The 16,287-nt window shown below is 40.9% G+C and overlaps 1 pseudogene; it reads left to right on the plus strand.

Moving 5' to 3' along the window:
• Positions 1 to 8,473, plus strand: part of LOC101614119 — a 38,403-nt pseudogene extending 29,930 nt beyond the window's left edge.
• Positions 8,474 to 16,287: the final 7,814 nt, after the last annotated feature.

The following is a 16,287-nucleotide window of genomic DNA, read 5'->3' on the forward strand; positions in this document are numbered from 1 at the left end:
TGCTGGGATTAAAAGCATGTGCCACCATGCCGCCAGCTCAGAACTTTTTTTTGATCAACCAGAAGCTTCCAAATGCTGAACTCGGCTTACGGTTAAGATGGTGGCATAGGTACCATGCCAAAGCAGACTAGGGGGTAAAAAGACTGAAAAAACTCAACAAAATACACACTTTTACTAAAAAGTGAGGTGTATAGGAAATTGAAACAGCAGTGGAGAAGTAGAAGAGATCCAGAGCCCTCACAGGCCGGCAAAAGTGGCCCCAGCAAGTCCACTGACTGCAGCTGCGGCAGCGCAACAGAAAACTGCCAGGCTCAGCTTGGGCCACAGGAAAAGCCAGGTGAGGGGAGCTTCCACTCACACTGAAGCTCTCCACAACTCAAGAAACGTGAAGGGAGAGTGGCAATGAACAACGGAGGAGCAGATCAGAAGGTAGAAGAACATGTGGAGCAGTGAGAGAACTAGAGCAGCTGTGGCTCCCTCCCCTACCCCACCACCTGTGCCCAGCTCCAGTGAACAGAGCAGTGGGCCTGGGACCCGGCCACATCAACTTGAGCTGACAGCAGGACCCAAGCAGGAGCAGAGTACAGCAACAACATCAGCAGCTCCGGCACCAGCAGCAGCAGCCCCAGCAGTGACAAATCCAGCAGCAGCAGCTTCACAGGCAGCAGTAACAGATCCAGCAGCAGCAGTGGAGGATCCAGCAGTGGCCGCTAAAGCAGCAGCAGCAGCAGCGGCAGCAGCAGCGGTGGACCCAGCAGAGGTGACAGACCCAGCAGCAGCAACTTTAGCAGCGGTGCCGACAGATCCAGCAGCGGCAGCTTCAGGAGCAGCAGTGGCAGTGCCAGCAGTGGGGGTGCCAATCTGCAGGGCCACAGTTGCCAGGCTCGGTATGCACCACAGGAAAAGCCAGTGCCCAGCTCCAGAAATCAGAACAGCAAGCAGCCCAACGACCCAGCCAGCAACTTGACTGAGACCAAAATTATCCAAAAAGGTAACTGGGATTGCACCAGAGAAGGTTCTTACTTGGTCACAAGCTGACTTGGATCCCTCAACAGACCAGAAATCTTAACCTCTTTGTTGATAGAGGATCTGGTTGTTATAATAACTACTTTTGCATAAATACTTGGTGCTGTTTTTGATTGAGTGTTTAGTTAAATTTTAGAATCTACCTGTATTTTATTCCACTCAGCCCACTTGAATACTCCCATAGCAGGGAAACTCAACCCCTAGGAACACCTCTGTAGATACTCTGAGAGTCTTAAGAGCCACACCTAACATCTTAAGCTCCTACCCTGAAGATACATAACATCAAATCAATTGATACAGCTAAGAATACCCAGCTAGCTAGAAAATCCAAGCATTAACTTAATCCAAGATACAAAAATATATTCATTATAACACAAGAAACACTAAAAAGCAAGACAATATAAATCCACCTAAAAATATTAATGCATCAGAAATGACCTCCACTGAGAATGGGTTAGAGCAAATGCCTGAGAAAGATTTCAAAAGAATGATTGTAAACATGTTCAAAGAAGTCAAAGAACTAATCAAAGGAATCAAAGAAATCAAAGAGGAAATCAAAGAAGATGCAGGACACCAATTTCATGAAATAAAGAAGGCAATACAAGACATAAATAAGGAAATAGAAATAATAAAGAAAAACCAGTCAGAATTACTAGCAATGAAGAACATAGTTAATGAAATAAAAAAACTCTGTAGAAAATCTCACCAGTAGAATGGTGAAGGAGAGGACAGAATATCTAAGCTAGAAGACCAGGTGGCAGATCTAATACAGTCCAACAAAGAGAAAGACAAACTTATAGAAAAGTATGAGTGGGAATTTCAAGATATTTGGGACACTATGAAAAGATCAAATATAAGAATTCAGGGCATAGTAGAAGGAGAAGAATTCCACTCCAAAGGCATAGTAGGCATCTTCAACAAAATCATAGAAGAAAACTTCCCCCAAATTGGGAAAGAGGTGCCAATGCAGATACAGGAAGCCTTTAGAACCCCAGACAGACAAAACCTCCCGGAAAGAACCTCTCCTTGTCATATTATAATCAAACTACCAAACACACAAACCAAGGGAAAAAATATTGAAAACAGTTAGAGAGAAAAATCAAGTTACCTACAAAGGCAAGCCCATCAGGATTGCAGTAGATTATTCAACACAAACTTTAAAAGCCAGAAGGGCTTGGAGTGATGTATTCCAAATTCTAAAAGATAACAACTATCAACCAAGGTTACTTTATCCTGAAAAGCTATCCATTCAAATAGACAGAGAAATAAGGACATTCCATGACAAAAGCAGATTAAAGGAGTATTTGAAGACAAAACCAGCTCTACAGAAAATACTTGATAGGATCCTCCATGCTGAGGAAAAGGAAAAGCACTCATATAAGGAACCTGGAAAAAACAAGCAATACTCAAATACTAGTTAACACAAGAAAGCAAAGGTAGAACCAGAACCACACAAAAAAAAAAAAAAGTGGCAAACATAAATACACACCTTTCAATAATATCTCTTAATATCAATGGCTTCAATGCCCCAACCAAAGGCATAGGTTTTCAGACTGGGTTAAAAAGCAGGATCCTACAATTTGTTGTCTCCAAGAAACTCACCTTTCTACAAAGGATAGACATTACCTTAGGGTGAAAGGTTGGAAAACAGTGTTTCAAGCAAATGGGCCTAGAAAACAAGCAGGGTTTGGTATCCTAATATCGGACAAGGTAGACTTCAGTCCAACGTTGGTCAAATGCTGAACTCCATCCATACATTTTTATGAAGAGTTCAAATTTAAAATACAAGTCGGCCAAGGCATGGTGAAACACATTTTTAATCTGAGCATGTGGGAGGCAGAGGTGGGAGAATCACAGTGAGTTTAAGGCCAGCTTGGGACTATACAGTGAGCTCCAGATCAGCCTGGGCTAGAGAGAGACTCTTCTTTGAAAACAAACAAAAATAATAATAATAACAAGTGAGGTTTGAGTTTTTCTTATAAGTGTGTGCATAATTGCAATTTGTCTCTCCTCTAAAATGTCTTATAATCAATCATATGCACAATAGTCATGTGATTCATGACCCACTGAGCAGAAAGAAAACACTTTACTTTTTAAAATAATATGCCTTGAATACCTCCAAAGTACAAGTTACCAAACTGTCCACATTCTTAGTTGTTTTAATGTCTAAGGAGGACAGAAATAAGTAAAATGTGAGCCAGGCCTGGCCTTTAATCCCAGCACTCAGGAGGCAGAGGTAGGAGGATCGCATGAGTTCAAGGCCACCCTGAGACTACATAGTGAATTCCAGGTCAGCCTGGGATACAGTGAGACACTACATCAAAAATTAATTAATTAATTAAAAGAAGAATAAGAAAGAAAATGTGAGTGTACAGCCACTGCCACTGACCCCTGGAGAAGAGATGAAGCCTTCTATTGAGAATTGCCTATTGAGATTGTACATATTTCAGATCCAATTACCACCCAAACCTAACATAGTAAATGGTCCATTTAACCTGCACACTTTTTAGGAGTATACATAGATGTCTTGGTTTTAATTTGTATTGGCTTGTTATATCCCACATTGATCTTCAAGAACATGTTTATCCATTAGGAATTGTTGCAGTCATGTTTGCATCGCCCAACCAAGAGCAGCTTGTTGGGAAAAAAGAAGCTTATTTTGGCTTAAAGGCTCAAGGGGAAGCTCAACAATGGCAGGAGAAAATGATGGCATGAGCCGAGGATGGACATCACACTCTGACCAACATCAGGTGGACAATAGCCACAGGAGAGTGTGCCAAACACTGTCATGGGGAAGCTGGCTATAACACCCATAAGCCCGCCCCCAACAATACACTCCCTCCAGGAGGCATTAATTCCCAAATCTCCATCAGCTGGAAACCTAGCATTCAGAGCACCTAAGTTTATGGGGACACCTGAATCAAACCACCACAGGAATGTTTCCCACAGTAAGTCTTAGAAAACCCAATGTATCATGACTGATACTAAGACAGTCCTATTTTCTCACTTACTAAGTATGATATCAGAGACAGCCATGATTGGCTTGCCTGCAGTGAACATCACAGGAAAGACCATCTTTTGGTCTTTTCTATTGTGCCATCTTTCATTTGTTGATTTGCTTTATAAATACCAGATTATGATCACAAAAGGCCTGCATGTTTCCATCTGCTTTAAATTCACAGACAGAAACGCATAGGTAGAAGTGGAGAAATGAGGAATGATCCTGGCCACCACTCTTCCCTGTGTTCTCTACATTTTACCAGTTAGGTTTCATGGGTCATTGTTAGCTGCAAGGCAAAAGGGAACAAAAAGAGCAGGAATCTCTTATTGGATTAAACCAATATCAACCCAGGACTTTGGCCCTTGTTGCACCAAGCAAAATAAGAATAAAACAACAAAAAAGAAAGGAGGAGATTTTGAGTGGAAGCAATATCTGCTACAATACATAATGTTCTCTGCCATGGTTAGAGCAAAGCGCCTTTCTTTGGGGGGAAGGGGACTTATAAAAAAAGAGGCTACAAAGTAGCAACTCTACCATAAGCTCCTCAAAGGGAGAGCTGTAATTTCTTTACATGTCACTGCAATAGAAATACAATACCCAACAAGTAAGAGATATCAAATAACAGTGATGGTTTCAAATAACAATTGAATGAGTCCATATGAAAATTACCAGTTTGCAAAAACTTGAACACCATAGCATTCTATGCTATTGGTTATGATAAAAACATAGTATTTTGTGACACAATGTGTGGTTATGATCCTCCTTTGCAAAAACACATGAAATTTAAAGATAGGTTCTTCTCTCAAATAGCATAACACAGATACTTGTGCATCTGTGTTTATTGCAGTACTGATTACAATAGACAAGATATGAAACCAGCCTAGATGCCATCAAACAGATGAATGGGTATGTGGGATATATATAAATAATGGAGTTTTATTCAGCTATAGAGATGAATAAAGTTATGTAGTCTGGGAGAATGCATGCAACTAGAGACCATCATAATAAATCAAATAAACTAGACTCAGAAAGAGAAATATACCAGGTTTTCTCTTATTTGTACAATCTAGATTTAAATAATATACATTTTATATAGCAGGAAAGTAGAAGAAAGACTATGTGAAGGAAGGAAGGGGTATAAAAGCAAGGGCAATAGAAGGTAATGAGTGTAAAAAAGACAAAACATTGTATACCATATGTGTGTGTGTGTGTGTGTGTGTGTGTGTGTGTGTGTGTGTGTGTATGACATGAAAGCAGGAATATAACTATTTAGAGATTTCCAGTAGGAGGGAAAGAAGGATGAGAGAAGGTAGTGGAAAAGCAAGTGTGACCAAGTATAACATACATACATAGATAGATAGATAGATAGATAGATAGATAGATAGATAGATATCCATGTATATATGAATATTTCATAATGAACCCATTATTTTGTACCAACTAAAATATTTTTTTAATTTATTTATTTATTTGAGAGCAACAGACACAGAGAGAAAGACAGATAGAGGGAGAGAGAGAGAGAATGGGCACGCCAGGGCTTCCAGCCTCTGCAAACGAACTCCAGACACGTGCGCCCCCTTGTGCATCTGGCTAATGTGGGACCTGGGGAACTGAGCATCGAACCGGGGTCCTTAGGCTTCACAGGCAAGCGCTTAACCGCTAAGCCATCTCTCCAGCCCTAAAATATTTTTTTAATTTCACATAGCAAGTTGGAAACCAGTTTGAGTTACATCAAGCCCTGTCACAATCAAAAAGGAAATGTTGTGCTATTTAAAGAGTAAATGTGTTAATAATGAACAATAGAGTATCATGGTAATTGGGAAGAGAGGCTGCTTGGAAGATAGGAAAACAGAAAAGCACAGAAAAGGAAAGAAAAAAATAAAACAGAAAAAAGCTATCAAAAGATTACCAGTTTCGCTGGGAATGGTGGCATGTGCCTTGAAACCCAGCACTTAGGAGGCAGAGGAATAAGAATTGCCATGAGTTGGAGGTCACCCTGAGACTAGAGCAAGACCCTAACAAAAACAAAGAGAGAGAGAGAGAGAGAAAGAGAGAGAGAGAGAGAGAGAGATTACCAGAGTATGGATGACAGATGGAGGCACAAAAGCGAAATACCAGTACCATTAGATTCCTGAAGCACAAAATAGCATGGGTTGGTTTAGCTGTGTGTTCTCAACTTTAAAAGGCAAACACATTAATTAAGTACTCAGATAGCAAGGAATAATGCAAAGATTCTTAAATACATAGAGGCATAATGTTCAAATTACATTACCTTCTTTAAAATATTTTACTTTATTATTTGAGAGAGAGAGAGAGAGGAAGATGCACACACAGAGAGAGAATGGGTGTGCCAGGACTTCCAGCCACTGCAAACGAACTCCAGATGCATGTACCTCCTTGTGCATCTGGCTTACATGGGTCTTGGGGAATTGCATCGGGGTCCTTAGGCTTCGCAGGCAAACACCTTAACCACTAACCATTTCCCTAGCCTGCAATACTTCTTTTTTAGCCAGCATTAAACTATATGAAGCCAGCCAGTGTTTTCCTTTCTCTACGAAACCTTTTTGCTTTTGTTCCATGCAAAAGATGAACATTCTGCAAAAGGTAACTCTTGGTTAGATAGAGAAGAGGCTCCTGGAGTGCCAAGCATCAAATTAAAATCATATCAATATGGAAGGTGGAGAAATACTCTGATTCTTTGCTAGCCTCTGACAGGCTAACAGAGTAATATATTCTTTGTAGAAACAACTTGCTTAGGCAACTGTGTAGACAATGTAAATGAGGGAGTTTATTTTTTGGAGATTTTTTAATATATTTATTTAGTTAGTTGAGAAAGAGAGAGAGGCAGATAATAAGAGAATGGGTGTGCCAGGGCCTCTAGCCACTACAAACAAAACTCCAGATCTGTGTGCCACCTCGTTCATCTGGCTTACATCGATAATAGGGACTAGAACCTGGGTCCTTGTGCTTCTCAGGCAAGAGTCTTATCCACTAAGCTATCTCTCCATCCCGAATTTTGGGAGATTTAAACTTTCATAAAGTTACAAAGTGCCTGATAACCTATGACTTTTCAGCCTACATGAAGGGACTTGCTCAGGAGATGGCACTCTGTCCTCCTGATGTGATATGTTTTAATTACAAGGCAAATGTGAGGAGAAAACAAATATTCCATAAATATCAGGACTCTTTGCAAACGCAAACCATTACAGCAGTGAAAAATTCAATAGAAGTTGAAGAAATTAAGGAAAGGGTGCCTTAGAAAACAATGACTCTAACCTCTTCATTTTAATGAAGAAAAAGTCAATAGTTAAAGCTATATCACTAGCTGGCAGAGGTCAAAATAAAATGAATATCCAATGGTATGTGTTTAATCCATTTCATTGACGCTGTAAATTAAAAAAAATATATGAGTATCTTGACTGAATTTATCATTATGATCATCAGCTATACAAGCAAACTTACATGTGAAAATTTTAAGTCAGTACAAAAGCCAGTTTTGTTGATTTTTTAAAACTACCTTTGCCTAATGGCTAGCATGATTATAAATTTTGAAATGCTCACATTAAGTAGGTGGTCTTGGATTTCATTATGCATAAATTATTATTCGTATAAAAACTAATGCAAGGGTGATCTGCGCGGCGCAGAAGGACGACTATTACCTTGGGCACCGCAGTGTGCTGGTCACACTACATGTGGTTCTGTCCTACCTGTTAGACAAGGCTCTGCTGCCCTTGGAGCAGGAACTGCAAGCTGATGGCGACAGCACACGACCCTCACAGGGAAGCTCGCCTGGACGCAGCCGGTCAAGGGCTGGGCGGTGGGTGCGTCACCAAACAGCCTCCTTGACTGAACAGCAGAGGAAGGCACTCCAGTGGGCAGCCTTTGTCCTTCGACAGGGCCTCACCTGCCTCCATCCGCTCCACATTGCCTGGTTTTACATCCATGGCGCCTCCTACCATCTAGCCAAGAGGCTGGCAGGAATCACTTATCTACACACCCGCCAGCTGCCTGGAGAGGACCGGAGGGCATGGACAGCTACAGGCTGCTGGGGCTCATCTCCCTGCTGCACCTGGCACTCTCCATGGGGCTGCAGCTGTACAGCTTCAGGCAGAGGCAGCGCGCCAGGAAGGAACAGAGGCTGCACCGCAACCTGTGCCACCGCCGGAGTTCCCTGGATGATAGAGCTGTTTGCAGAAGCCCTTTGTGTACCCATGCTTAGAGGAACGTAGGCACTCCACAGGCACACCCTGCGGCCACCTCTTCTGCTGGGAATGCATCACTGAGTGGTGCAACACCAAGACAGAGTGTCCCCTGTGCAGAGAGAAGTTCCCTCCCCAGAAGTTGGTCTACCTATGGCACTATCGCTGACTTGGCATGAAGTCATCTCCAGGCAGCTCCAAGTAATGGAGAAAGTTCAAGGAAGAAGCTCCCCAGAATTGACTTATTGCACAGAAATTATAAAATTCTCACACTTAAAAAAAATTAATGCAAGGAAGTTTATGTGCATACCTTCCTGTTAAATTCCAATGTGTGTAGTACAGGCAGTGAACGTGGAGTGAGGCCCGTCGGAGCTAAGCTACAGCTGCTGCTTATCAAGGATGCGGCTATTCCCCGTCAAGTTAATTGCCACGTAACATTTTTTTCTGAAACCGTGAAAGACTGCTGCAGTTTCAAATTAATTTAAGACTAGTCTAAATTACATGTGTGGTTGCCACAGACTGAGTTAAAAAGTTAATATTTTCACTGAAATGCAATGCGTTAATCATCTGAAATCATATATAGTAATCACAACCATTGTCCTACCATGCCAACTTCTATATTTATGCATCAAGTATTGTTGTTGGTATTATAGGAAGAGTGGCATAATAAGTATTGTTATGCCCAGTTCTCAGCGCCCCCAGTGAACACCAAGGAGAACCAAACACGTATGCAAAGGCAAGGAGCTTTATTTCGGGCTTAAGCTTGGTCTCTTGACTTCACCAACGCAATGGATCTGTACAAGAGCCCTGAGCAGCAGGGGGCAGGTTTTTTATAGGGATTTGAACAAAGAAGTAGGGGAATGGTTACATGATTGCTAGATTTAAATAGTAACTGTACTTATATTTTTCTGATAGGCTTAGGATGCTGGGGGGCAGAGCTGGTGGGCAGGGGGCTAGGGGAAGTTCAAGCAGATTAGGTAACCTTTATTGTGATTGGCTGTGTGTGTTTGAGGAACTTAAGCAACTTGTCTTATGACTATAGAAATGCATGGCATAAGCAATTTGTGATCTTTTTTCAGTAACTGTTAAATTCTTATTTAAACCTTGCTGGGAAACAGAAACTTAGGCCTACTGGTGACTCTGAAGCCTGGCATGGCATTCTTCTGGTTCCTGAGTCCTTCAGTATCACACCATGTTTTTATGCAGTCTATAGTATGCAATTTACTGTGAATTTGGTAAGAGCTCTTTTTCCATTGTTATTTAGAAGAATATCTCTAATTTTTTTTTTCAAAATGAGCTGACATTATATTGGACATATCAAGCAAGTCACATTTGTAAAGTTCTGATATTGTTTCCTAAAACTTCAACTTTAGATTTTTAAAAATATTTTATTTTTTATTTCTATTTATTTGAAAGAGAGAGAGAGAGAGAGAGAGAGAGAGAGAGAGAGAGAGAGCTAGATAGAGAGAATGGGTAAGCCAAGGCCTCCAGCTGCTGCAAACGAACTCCAGGAACAGGAGCCACATTTTGCATCTGGATCATGAGCTATATGTGTTCAGCTGTTAGCGCTATCAAAAGAAAGTCATAATGAGTGTTCTAGAGGGACACACAGGTCCTAGGCTTGTTATTTTTCTTCTATTTTTGTGATTATCAGGTTAATATGTTTCCTCCGATTCTATTCAGCAATGTAGTGATAAGTATTTGTGCAGTGTCTTGCAAAGAGCTGCAACTCCATGAATATTTTGTGAATGAATGCTTCAGGAAGAGAGTAAGCATATCAAAAGCGAAAAGCCTAGCCACACCTTTAGCCCTAGCACACTCAGAAAGCAGAGGAAGGATGATTGCAGTGAGTTCAAGTCCACACCCTGAGGCTACAAAGGAAATTCCAAATTCCGATGGAAAAGGGTTTACCTTGAACCCGCCCCACCACAAAAAAAAAAAAAAAAAAAAAAAAAAAAACGGAAAAACCCTAGGATGTTGTTACACAAAATGTAGTCCTGTGACCAGCAGCAGCATGGCCATTTTCTTCATGCTTCCTAGAAATTCACAATCTCAGCCCTCATTCCAAACAGTTGTTATGATTTGAAACAGATGTCCTCAAGAGGCTTATATCCTGTGGGTTTCTTCGCCAGCTTTGGAAAAGTGATTGGATCCTGCGGAGTGTGTGTTCATCATGTATTTACTCCTTCTTGAATTCATGACCTGACTCTGACCCCAGGAGAGGACCCTCTAAAGAGGAAGTGGGTGAGTGGGAGCTGAACTTTTCCTGGCTCTTGGGAACAAGCAGCTCTGTCCTCACACATTTCCATCATCATGTTCTGCCTCAATACGAGTCCAGCAGCAATGGAGCCCGTGATGATGGTTTGAAGCCTCTGAAATAATAACATATTTCCTCTTGTAAGTCATTACCCTCAGACATTTGTCATAGCAACCAAAAGTAGACTCATCTGATATGAATTTACCTTCAAAAAGAAGTCCTTCAGTGACAGCCTTTTGTGTCCCTCCTCCCCATTTCCTCCTAAATTCTTTCCACCCTCTCTTCTGCATGGTTCCCTGAGCCTTGTAGGGGGTGGCTGAGATGTCCTGCTTGAAGTTCAGCCCACAGTAGTACTTATTCTTAGCATTTGCCAGCTAAGCATCTCTGCATTAGCCACTGCACAGTGTACTTGGATACAACATGGCTATCACACTCATGAACTCATAGCAGCTATGGTTTCCAGCACAAAGTTGAACCTTGTCAATACTACACCATTAATGGGGAGAAACATAAACGAGACCCCAGACTTGCAAGACTACCTAATGACAGCTAATGGTTGCTGAGAGAAGGGAGTCAGGTGCATCAGTGGTATAAGCACTGGTAATTTGACCATTCCATAGTAAATAACCTGATGATCATGCAAGCAATCCTAATTTAACTCAATGAGTTAAAAAAAGAAAGTGTGAAAGAGCTGGAGATGATGGCCTGTCAACTCTGGTAAGACACCTGTCTTCTTGTTCACGGAGCACAAAGAGACTCAGAGACTGGACTTCTAATCAGTCTACAAAAGACAAAAAAGGAGTGTGTTCAAAGGAAGCCACATGATCAGCAGAGTCCTGACTCATCCTAACAGATGGCACAAAGGCTGAGATGCAGATCTCCCAGATCCTTAAAAATCTTTCCTAAAGAGCCACAACTGATCTTAAAAGTATCTATCTAATTAAATTGTGGCTATCTGCTTGGCTTTAGGCACACAGAAAAGTATAACCAGAAATTAAAATTTGTCTTAAATGTTATGGGCAACCATTTCCCAGTAACAATTTTCTTCTTGATAAAGAAACTGATACTCAGGAGCTGGAGAGATGGTTTAGTAGTTAAAGCACTTACCTGTAAAGCCTAATGGCCCAAGTTCAATTCCCCAGTACCTACATATACCCAGATATGCAAAGTGGCACTCGCACCAAAAAAGAAAGAAAGAAAGAAAGAAAGAAAGAAAGAAAGAAGGAAGGAAGGAAGGAAGGAAGGAAGGAAGGAAGGAAGGAAGGAAGGAAGGAAAAAAAAGAAAGAAAGAGAAACTGATGCTCAGATATCAGTCAATAGGGTGGTGGCTCTATACCTCTGACAAACTACTATTACCAAAATCACTTAAATGGAAAGTTTTAAAGTCTCTCCACCACCTATACCATTTGAATCAAGAAACTCATTTTAGCCAGAAAAAAAAAGTTTATAGGACAAAGCCTTGTCGGGAGCCATAGAGCCAAAGCCTCTCCATTTTGCCTGGGCCTGCTCATAAACTGACTCATTACTCAGAAAGCTGGTCCATCCAGCTTTCTGCTAGGTACTTCTGGAAGTGGTCAGCAGACTACTTACAGAATCTTATCTTTTGCAAAAAGCCAGTTTATGGTCAGGATGTGAAACCTGGTGCAGTCAGGATGTTAAGCCAGTTGGGCAAGATTAGATGAACACCTAATTACATCCCTTCTAGGTTTCCTGACTAGTCCTTGCCCTGGCCACGTCCCCTTCCCCCTACAACCCTATATAAACCTACATGTAAGAATAAACTCTCGAGGCCGTGACAAATGTCTAGCATGGTCTCCTTCTTGTGTCTGTTTGCCTACTTTCATTCAGGTTGATTTTCACCTCGCTTCTTTGTTTGATTCCCCGCTGGCCGGGGCAAAGCCTCAAAGACACAGTTCACTGGATAGTACAACTGTGAACTTCAAGAGAACATCAAGCTGCTCTTTAGACTCTAATCAGCTCAAATTCAAGACAAGTTTCTACTCCTGGTCTTCAAGGTACTTGAGAAAAGTAGTTATGCAAAATCAAATAGCTTCAGACATTCTCACAGCAGCTTAGGGTGGCCTTTTAGTTCTTTAATCAACATAGAAAATGAGCCCAACTCCACTAGAAGGAATCTCCTTAGGGTCAGAGTGACATCTGTGCTATTATCAAAGTTACATATTGTATCAGACAGCTTCAGGTTTACCTGCCTCCAGCCAGGTGGCTGTAGATGCAAACTACAAACAAAGAACTGAATATACTGGGGTGGGGGGGGCATCTATTCTATTCAAACCACCACACATATTATTAACAGTTCTGATAACATTTCACCTGCTTTACAAGAGCAACAAGAACAGGTATAGACCATGCCAGATGATGAACAGCCTTAGAAAGGGATTTCTGGATTTTCATGGGGAAAGTGAATTATACCTATCATTCCTGGTAGTAGTAACTCTTGATTTTAGGACCTTCTGTTCTCAGCTGCTGTTTTAACATTATCTTCTTTTGCTTACAGTCAGGTCACACTTGGATGGTTCTGAGATAATCTAATTCCTTCTACCTTGGTTATCTCGATCACCCTCCAAGGCCTAAAAGTCAAAAACAATGAGAACCCTATAGACCAGTTTGCTTTGTGTCCTCTTCCTTGCTTTCTTCTTTCTCCCTAACATTTTCTTCCAGGACCATCTTCCTGCACTCCCCCAATGCACTTTTAACATCCCTTAGATAGACCCACTGGGGAAGTTGCCCAACTAACCATACTCTACACCCCCACTCAGCTACAAGAAGCCAGATCTGTCATTACCCAAATTCATGAACGGCAGTTATGGTTGCTTCTTCAGAGAGGAGATTGAGAGAGTTTAGAATGACTGGGCCCACAAAAGCAAAGAGTAGAAAATGTCTCTGAGCCTCCCCTTGTAGTCTTCACTTTGCTAGGTATCAGGGAAGAATTTGGCTTTACCTTATCTCTTGCCTAAAATAATTCCCTGAATATGTTTTCTTTTCTTTTTTTTTTTTTTTTTCATAAATAGCCCGAGTCCCTCCCTAGTCATGAGTTCCCCTTTCCTAAAATTAAGATTCTTGCAAGGATTAAATCTGATCCTGGCATTGAGATTTGTTAAGTTCAGTTCCAAAACGTGGCATCATAGCTGGTTAGCTCAGCCCTCCATCAGAACCAATAAATGACCCCTCAGTTTGAGATACAGGGCAGGTCTTACCACCTCCTGCCCTTTCATGTGCAGGAGCTCTCTATACTTTTTCTTCTTTCCTTCACTTAATCTAATAAAAGTCTCTCTACACCTTAAAAAAAAAATCATATACCTAAATTGGAAATTTTGCTCAGTGGTTAAAGATGTTTGCTTAAAAAGCCATCCAGCCCCAGTTTGGCTCACCAGTCCCCCAAATAAAGCTAAATGGGCATTGATTTGCACTAGCAAAAGATCCTTCTTTCTCTCTCTCCCTCCCTTTCTCTCTCTCTCTCTCTCTCTCTCTCTGTCTGTGTGTGTGTGTGTGTGTGTGTGTGCTATTTTTATTTATTATACAAGTTCATACATGCACATGTGCACACATACAAAGAAATAAAAAATATTTTAAATAAAATATTATACACCATGATCAAATTGATTAATTCAAGGGGTGAAGGGATGACTCAATATAAGCAAGACAATAGATTCAGGGGCAAAAATCAGATGAACATCTTAATAGCTGCAGAAAATGCATCTGACAAAGTTTAATGCCCCTGCATGATAAATGCTCTGAAGAAACCAGAAATACAAGAGACCTACCTCAATATAATACTGGTGACAGAAATAAACCTACATCCAACATTCTATGAGACAGAGGAAAACTGAAAGCTTATCCTCTGAAATCACTAATGACAGCAGGGTGTTCACCCTCTCCCTTCATTCAATATAGTACTTGAAGTCTTATCTCAAGCAATAAAGTACAGGAAATAAATAAAATGGATATAAATAGGAATGAATTCAAATTATTCTTATTTGCAGATAACATGAAAATGCATTTAAAAGACCCTAAGACTCCAGCAGAAAACTCCTAGGCCTAAAAACACTAAGGAATGATACAAAGGGCTGTACCAATAATATAGACTTCATGCTCATAAATCAGCACAATTGGGCTGGAGAGATGGCTTAGCGGTTAAGCGCTTGCCTGTGAAGCCTAAGGACCCCGGTTCGAGGCTCGGTTCTCCAGGTCCCACGTTAGCCAGATGCACAAGGGGGCGCACGCGTCTGGAGTTCGTTTGCAGAGGCTGGAAGCCCTGGCGCGCTCATTCTCTCTCTTCCTCTATCTGTCTTTCTCTCTATGTCTGTCGCTCTCAAATAAATAAATAAATAAATAAATAAATAAAAATCAGCACGATTAATCTTGTGAAATTACTATATTACAAACTACATTAATTAGGCTAGAGAAATGACTTAGCACTTAAGGTGCTTGCCTGCAAAGCCTTAGGACCTATGCTCAACTCTCCAGATCCTACATAAGCCAGACACACAGTGTGATGCAAGCACACAAGGTCACACATGCATACCAGATCGCACAGTTTGATTGAAGGGGCTGGAGGCCCTGATGCACTAATTCATTCTCTCTCTCTCTCTCTCTCTCTCTCTCTCTCTCTCTCTCTCTCTCTTTTCTCTCATAAAAAAATAAGTCTACCAATATATTAAATGCAATGTCCACCAAAAGTATAATGACATTCTTCAGAGAATCAGAAAAAAAGCAATCCTATTCATGAGGAAAAATAAAAGAGAAAATAATCAGCTGCCATAATTATACATAATTAGAACAAGGTATAAACACACACACATATATGTATGAAAATGCCATAATGAATTCCATTGTTTTGTATGCTAACCTCAAAAATTAATTTTAAAAATAATTGAAGAAAATATTTTTCATCTATTCTTATGATAGAGGATTACTATCTAGAAATCTATAAACAACTGCAAAATGAAACACTGAAAACCCAAAGGATCCCATCATTAAATATGCAAATGAAATTAACAGACAATCTTTAAGAAATGTGGACTGAGTGTGGTGACTCACAGTGAAGCCTAACACTGAGCAGGCTGAGAGGCAGGTGGATTGTAATAAATCTGAAGCCAGCCTTGTCTATGCAGTGAGTCAGGATATCTTGGGCTACACAGTGACACCTTATCTTCAAAAAATGAAAGAGGAGAAGGACTGAAGAAGAAGAGGAAGAGAAGGAGAATATGATAGTTTGAATCAGATATCCCTCCTAAACTCATTGTTTTGAATTTGTGGTCCCTAACTGGTAGCAGTTTGGAAATGCTAGAGAAGGTGATAATGCTGTGGGCAGGCTTATGGATATTATTTCCAGTTCCACCTTTACAGCTCACTCATTCTTGCTACTATTTTTTACCTGCTCTGTCAAAACATAAGGCCCAGCCTCTTTTCTACCATCCTTCCCCTGCCATGTAAGCCACGATAAACCCTTTCTTCCCATCATCTGCTTTTGGTTGGGAGTTGTATCCCAGCATTACAAAGGTAACTACACAGAAGAAAAAGAAAAAAAAAAAAGGAGGAGGAGATGATGAAGAAGAGGAGAAGGAATAGGAGGAGAAGTGGAAAGAGGAGGGGAAAAGAAGAAGAGAAAGAGGAGGAACTGGAGGAGGAGAAAGAAGAACGGAAGGATGGGAAGAAGAAGAGTAGAAGAGGAAGAAAAGAGAAGGAGGGAGAAAGGGAGGGAAAGGCCAATAATTATGTTAAAAAATATTCAAGGGCTGGAGAGATGGCTTAATGGTTAAACACTTGTCTACAAAGGCAACAGA

Source organism: Jaculus jaculus, chromosome 4, assembly GCF_020740685.1.
Source record: "Jaculus jaculus isolate mJacJac1 chromosome 4, mJacJac1.mat.Y.cur, whole genome shotgun sequence".
NCBI lineage: Eukaryota > Metazoa > Chordata > Mammalia > Rodentia > Dipodidae > Jaculus > Jaculus jaculus.